Genomic DNA, 5,846 nt, shown 5'->3' on the forward strand with positions numbered 1-5,846 from the left:
GCAAAGAAGTGCGCTGTATGCGTCATATAAGGACTCACAGGAGTGAGGATTCGCGAAGTGTTCTCAGCGTAATAAAATTCTAAACAATCAGAGTGGAAGCTTGAAGTGTCCGTTGTGTCATTTGGGATTTGTTCATGTCCTTGTGACGCAAGCACAACGGTTCGCTGCTTCGAGATCAAGGTTGCAGGGTGGCGTACCTAAACAAGATTGGGCGCAAGGTGCGGCATGTGCAAAAATTCGAATAAAAGATGTTCTGTCTTCTTACGAATTACATTCATATCCAAAAGGACACACAATTCGCCGTCGTTACTTCTTGGTATATGTCTTCACGCCGTATTTATTTTCTCTGTGCGCAGTATCTAATTTCATTCTTATCGTGCGCTATGAATGTGGAGTGCGGTACGCATGTACAATCGGGGACAAAAGTCTCCAGGACACCGAAAAAGCGATCTAGGTTCATAGGTGTCATACTTGCCAACGAACGTCAACTTTCTCTGCACCTTATCGAGCACGTGATTCTCACCATCCCTTCAGCGAGTTTGACTTTAATCAACTGCCTAATAACCGAGCTACTGGATTTTATTCTGGGGTATGCGTCCTGGAGAGTTTTGTCCCCAATAGTACAATGAGTTATCAATTTGAGATGGCCGCCCCGGTGGCCCAGTGGTTATGGCGCTCGGCCGCTGGCACGAAAGACGCGGGTTCGGTCTCGGCCGCGGCGGTCGAATTTCGATGGAGGCGAAATTTTGGGGGCCTGTGTGCTGTGCGATGTCGGTGCACGTTAAAAAAAACCTCAAGTGATCGAAATCATTCGGAGCCCTCCACTGCGGCTTCCCTAGTCGCTTTGGGACGTTATACCCACATAAACCAAGCCATTTGAGATGTCTTGAAGGGGGCGATCAAACAACCGCCCCGCTCCATTTGGATCCTCCAAACACCATGACTACGTTACCCTGAAAAGCCGCCTGGACGCACCAGCACTATTATTATTATTATTATTATTATTATTATTATTATTATTATTATTATTATTATTATTATTATTATTATTATCACGAGCACTTAGCGACACACGTCGAATGTGGGGACACGGACTCATTAATAAAATTAAAAAGCGGTATTACCGCCACTTATGCTGCTTCCACGGAGACACACGCTTTGGCAGCAAACCAGGCGAAGCTAGAAATACGGAGGAAAGAGCTTGAGCTCGCACTTGCATTCTCGGACTGCTTGCTTCTCTGCGCGGCGAGCACTTTAAGCGCTGAGGTAAGGCTCGATGCCATAGCGTAGTATCAAGCCGAAACCCTTATATGGCTCATCAGCAACAAAAGCCGGCGTTGCCGTCGCAGACAGCAAAAGCGGGGGCGAAAATGCAGTGTGACGTCACAAGTCCCGGAGACCGGAAGTGACGTCAACCAAACAAGAAGTGAAACCTGAAGTCACGTCACTGGGCGGAGAGTGACGTCAGCTAAATCGGAAGTTTATGGTTTTGTGGGTTTGAACGTTGCCCCGCCGCGGTGGCTCAGTGGTTAGGGCGCTCGACTACTGATCCGGAGTTCCCGGGTTCGAACCCGACCGCGGCGGCTGCGTTTTTATGGAGGAAAAACGCTAAGGCGCCCGTGTGCTGTGCGATGTCAGTGCACGTTAAAGATCCCCAGGTGGTCGAAAGTATTCCGGAGCCCTCCACTACGGCACCTATTTGTTCCACTCTTCTTTCACTCCCTCCTTTATCCCTTCCCTTACGGCGCGGTTCAGGTGTCCAACGATATATGAGACAGATACTGCGCCATTTCCTTTCCACCAAAAACCAATTATTATTATTATTATTTGAACGTTCCAAAGCGATTCCGGTTATGGGGGACGCCGCAGTGGAGGGCTCCGGATAATACCTACCACCTGGGGTTCTTTAACGTGCGCTGACATCGCACAGTACGCGGGCCTCTAGCAGTTCGCCTCCATCGAAAATGGGACCGCCGCGGCCGGGATCGAACCCGCTTCTTTCGGGTCAGCAGCCGAGTGCCATAACCACTGAACCATTGCGGCTGCTCTAAACCAGAAGTGAAAGCCGGAAGTTAAAAAAGGCCAGCTTGGTTAAAACGGCGCTTTATATGCACGCGCATGTTGTGTGCTCTTTCCGAAAGGTCTTTACCCTATGGCCTTTGACCTAAAGACCTTTGCCGAAAAGGCTTTCCAGACATTAGCCATCATCATCATCAGCCTGACTACGCCCACTGCAGGGCAAAGGCCACTCCCATGTCTCTCTAATCAACCCTGTCCTTTGTCAGTTTCCCCAATTATCCGGGAGGGATGTTGCTCGCGCTCCCTTCCCCTTGACAAGGCCTCCGCGGCCAGGTTTGAACCCTCGGCAGACTCTGCAGCCCACACAATAACAAATGGATCACCTACAACGAACATCTTTCGAGGGTAATACAAACAGCTACCACTGTAAAACGCCAACCTGATCTGCTATGGCGCAGCACGTCGAAGGCCAGGGGACCGAAATTAATCCCGAGCCGTACATTACGGCGTCCCACTAACCCATGCGCAGTTTGGGGACGTTTAACCCCGTGCACCATATTGTGCCATTTAAACATACACGCATATCCACAGAATGCATAAATGAAATGACCATTAGTTTTTTTTTTTGTTCTTTTTTCAGCTAAGTAGCCGTGTGCATTTCACCCGTGTACCACTACACTGACCAAATGTACCTCATACGTTCGCCTTAGCAAAGGCGTCGCCCTGCGAATGGCGTAAATAAAGTACCTAAATAGGCTCTTCGGCTTTAAAAGCGAAAGCCGAACCAATCAAATAGGCACGCAGTGCCAGCGACACGGCCGCCGAAATCGGAGACCTCGTAATAGCGCGCGCAAGGAGCAGAGCCGTTCGATCATTTCAGTCAAGAAATCACCATCAACCAGATGAGTCAAAGAAAAACACATTAACTAAACAAAAATGTCAAACTTCACTTAAGGTCGCGCCGCCTATGAGCTGCACTATAGCTGCTTATTCAAAAACAAACGTCAAAAAAGCTATATATAGTTGGCATATGACTTCATAGATGACGCTTACATCTGTTAGGGGTAGAATTTGGCATCAAGGGAGATATGTTTAAGGGCATTAAGGGCGATGTTTCACTTGTAGTGTTCACTGAAGGACCCAGCTTGGAGCGTGCGCAGCTTGGTGCCCCCTATCCTCCTTGGGTGCCTCTCTGCAGAGGCCGTTCCCATACAACTATATGAAACACAGAGAAAAGCGTGGAAGACATCACGTGGCTCTTCTCGCTCGGGAGGCCATCTTGTCCGAGCGGAACTTAGCAACGGCGTCATAGTTGCTATTTACAAACCGGGCGCTAGCAAGAGGGTCGTGGCATACCACTTGCGCTGCGGCGTAGGCGTACTTGCCTCAGTTGCTCGAGTTTCTGTTTCTGGTCGTGCTCACAGGCTGACGTTGACGCCGCTCACTCACGTCTCAAGGTGGAATTGAGTGCAAAACTCTCGTTGTTTCGTGCGCGGATTACAACCCGCTCGACGAACATATGATCGCACGGGCATTCCGTCTACTGCGACGCTGCTCGGAGCCGTCGGGAGACCGCCGCTGCTCGCCGAGGGGTATTCGCGCTGATTGTTCACCAGTGATTCAATGCGGCGTGCGCTACAGAGTGTTCTTCGGCGTGTAGTGCGAACGTTTCGTGCCTTGTGCGTGCAGCGTGCGTGTGCCATTCGCGCTACCCGTTTCCATCGGCAGTGACACCTCGTTGCTACTTGTACGTGTTCCTGCAACGCTCCAGCGATTGCAACTGGTGTTGATTGTAGTACAACTGCCAATTTTGTTTTTCGGAATTTGCTCTTGTGTTAGCGGCGGGGTCCGTAACATGGGCGGAGAGTGCTATTGTAAAGGACTATTGCGCTAGCTTTGTGCTTAGTATTCAGGAACTTTGCTGCATGCCCGTTTGAAGCGTATAACGTCTGAAGCGTCTAGGGAGCTATGTGCATCTGTGGCGGGCCGGGCTCAAGTTTTTATTTCCCCGCCGCGGTGGCTGAGTGGTTAGGGCGCTCGGCTACTGATCCGGAGCACCCGGGTTCGAATCCGACCGCGGCGGCTGTGTTTCGATGGAGTAGAGGCGCAAAGGCGCCGGTGTGCTGTGCGATGTTAGTACACGTTAAAAAGAACCCAAGGTGGTCTAAATTATTCCGGAGCCCTCCACTACAGCACCTCTTTCTTTCTTTCTTTCTTTCTTTCACTGCCTCCTTTATCCCTTCCCTTCCGGCGCGGTCCGGGTGTCGGCCGAGGTGCGAGACAGATACTACGCCATTTCCTTTCCCCAATAGCCAATTCAGTTGTTGCACTTCTCGCTAAAATGTATCGCGTTCATTAATATGATTGTATATCCCCCCCCCCCCCTTCATATCCAGGTCAAATTTGTAATTTTGGTCGCGCGCTATTTTTAGACCAATTTTCTGTAGCAGGTTTCCCAATTTCTTTTCGGGCTGAGGTCATGGTCTAGAAGTGTGAAAAAAGGAGAAGTGCTAAGTGAATTTGGAGGCCTTTTTTGACACATGTTTATTGTGCCCATGTCCTATGATAGTTGTTATTTGTGGTAAATTTTTGACACATGTTTATTGTGCCTATGTCCTGTGATAGTTGTTATTTGTGGTAAAATGTGCTTAGTGAAATGAGGATCGACATGTGCATTGAATTTCATTCATTCATTCATTCATTCATTCATTCATTCATTCATTCATTCATTCATTCATTCATTCATTCCCATTCTCAAGGATGGAGGAAGCCGAGGTAAAAGCTGCATGCAAGCAGCTTGAGAAACCCTCGACTCCTGTACAAGCAACAGCAGCGGAAGACATACACACACTATATGAAGCACGTTCACAGTGTGACAGATCATCGCGAGTATAATGCAATGAAAAAAATGGATATAACGCTAAGATCAAAAGACATGATTGCTTTACAAAAAAGAGAAATAGTAATGCAGCGCAAATGTATAGAAAGTGTTGAACATATTGACTAGAGGTAACAATGATGGCTGTGGTTATGTTGAAGGAGAATAATTATACGCATTCATTACATACAATAAATTGACTTTCATTGCCTGTATTGTTGATCAGAAGTAAAGTGTGCTACTATGCAGTTCACCAAGTAGAGAAAATTGGTGTGCACCGCTGCAGCTCTGCACATTAAACATGAAACACAGCATTGAAATATTGCACAATACTTTGAAACTTACACTGAAGCCACTGGGTACTCCTAAACTTCTAGCTACGGCCAAATATATTATGCACCAAACTAGATCCGTGAAGGTGAAACATGCTATGTTAATTGCAGTGCTACAAAGGGTGGATTTATGGATCCTTTTTAAAGGGGGCAGTCCCATTTAAAACATGTATTTCTTGGACTTTTTTTCGTTCAGGAAAGGGAGTTGAGCATGGTTTTCCTATGTAAAATTTCGGCCTTTGGGAGGGAGGCGACACCTCCGCTCCCATAAATCCTCCCCTACCATGCTACTATAGGCACTCTCAGCCCTCTCCGTTTCTGTCACCTCTATGAGTGGCTCTTGGAGTTCTGAATCAAAATTCATTGTTGGCACAGCTACCGTTACGAACACATTATGATACTACATTTTGCATTCAGAGTCAAGAACTCAAACTTTTTGGTATATTTGCCCATCCTCACTGCTGTATGAGATATTACTGGCATGGCCTGCCACACGAAAACACGCTATGAAGATAAATACAGGATTCAAGACCAAGAACAAAATACTGCAGAATTTTTCTTGTTCTCACTGCTGCAGCAGAAGGCACTGTTGACACAGCCAGCTGCCCAAACATGCG

Source organism: Amblyomma americanum, chromosome 11 (assembly GCF_052857255.1).
Source record: "Amblyomma americanum isolate KBUSLIRL-KWMA chromosome 11, ASM5285725v1, whole genome shotgun sequence".
Lineage (NCBI taxonomy): Eukaryota > Metazoa > Arthropoda > Arachnida > Ixodida > Ixodidae > Amblyomma > Amblyomma americanum.